The sequence below is a fragment of the Thermobia domestica genome, chromosome 8 (genome assembly GCF_964235325.1).
Source record: "Thermobia domestica chromosome 8, izTheDome1.hap1.1, whole genome shotgun sequence".
Lineage (NCBI taxonomy): Eukaryota > Metazoa > Arthropoda > Insecta > Zygentoma > Lepismatidae > Thermobia > Thermobia domestica.
The window spans coordinates 110,287,093-110,288,873 of NC_137461.1; positions in this window are offsets into that span (position 1 = coordinate 110,287,093).

Sequence of the window (1,781 nt, forward strand, 5' to 3'; positions counted from 1 at the left end):
ACGTCCCGTTCAGCAGCGAGGCTATATGAGACATGGACCTACTGACTAACGTGGAATCCGAACCACACGAGCTCTCGCCGGAAAAGGCGCGCACGCTAAACGCTTTACCACGGAGGAGCTCATTTACACATCCTTTACTGTACACTTTGAGAATAGGACTGCAATCATATTACTACAATTATTTAGTATTTTTGCAATATTAGTCTCCAAATGACTTAAAAATTCGAAATATATTCGCAGCCAGAGTGAACGGGAAAAAGTCAGTAAGTTGGAGCACTGAACGAATAGAGGTGTTCACAGTCACTATTTAATTTACTAAGTTTACAGAAGGAACTACTGATTGATTATGCTGATACGTAGAATATTTATTTTATTAGATAACAGTTTCCCTTACGTATAAATTGAGTTTGCAGACATATTTATCTTTTTCTTGTGTGTTATATATTTACTTTCAAAAGACAATACGAGTGGGGAAACTTCTGTTATTGCGAAAAAAATCGATCTCAAAATTCAATGGATATTCACGTTTCTTACTCAGGTACATTCGCGAACTGTCCCCTCAGGATTCGTGTAAAATTGATTTAAATGCAAAGTTCTATGCGGCCCAATGTATATTGTACTAATTTTAGCGCTCCATAACAGAAATTTGCATATTTATGGGCCTTCATATGTCCGGAATTCAATCATACACTACTATAACGCTCCGACACAAAATTGCTTTTAGTTTCTTTAGATGTAACTGGACATGAATGTGGGCAAATGCTAAACAAATTAGTGCTTCTCTGACACATGTCACCCACCGCGGCCGCCATCTTGGATTCACCATATTGATTTCAACTTTCGGTTTTTCAAACGGGAATAGGTGCAAGTGATATATATCAAATTCATGTACAATTTTGTCGGAAATTCATAGACGTAGACTGGTGTCCCGCGTCATCCTAGCAACGTGGAGCTTAGCGTTATCCTCTAACAGGAGGACCCCTTTGCGATTCAGAAGTGCTGGCTCCAGAGTTTTGAGTTTTTATGGAATACGGCTCAACTGCTGACATTGACAGTACACAGTTGCATTAATGCTCTGATCAGCTGATAATATGATGCGCGATGCCGCGAGCAGTCCACCAGACACAGGTGGACTTTCTTCTGGTGCAGTGCTGGTTTCGGATGTCTTGGAACCAACCGGTTCATGGGATTCTAACCAATGATGACGGCGCCGTGAAGCTTCGTACAGGTTCCACTTCTTATCACATGTCAACACCCTATCCAGAAAGGACTTCTTCCTCAGACGAGACAGCAATGAAACACAGGTGTCTGCTCGCGTTGTCTTCTGCCCCGGAGTTAAATCATGTCAGACCCATCGACCCAACTTGTGGTGCTTCCCAAGTTGATGGATGTGCTGCCAAAGGGTTTCCCCACTTACACTGAATTGTAATCCCAGTTCTTCAATGTCTGACCACTGTTCGCCTAAATTGGTGACTGAAGAACTTCATTTTGTACATCTGTTGTTCTTCCGGCACGTGGTGCGTCTTCGAGTGTTTCGTCATCGTTCTTAAAGTTGTTAAACCACCGCTGTACTGTGCGCGAAGTCTCGACACACTCACCAAAGGCCTGGCATATCTTCGGCCCCGCTGCAGCGGCGTTCGACCAGAGGCGAACTGGGAGTACAAGGGCCCACCCGAAGAATGACGCTTAAGTGCTTTATGAATACTGAGTTGGTCTGGAGTCTGGACTGCCCTTTTGGTCTGGAGTCTGGAAACTCCTTCCCCACGGAATGTAAAGTTGTG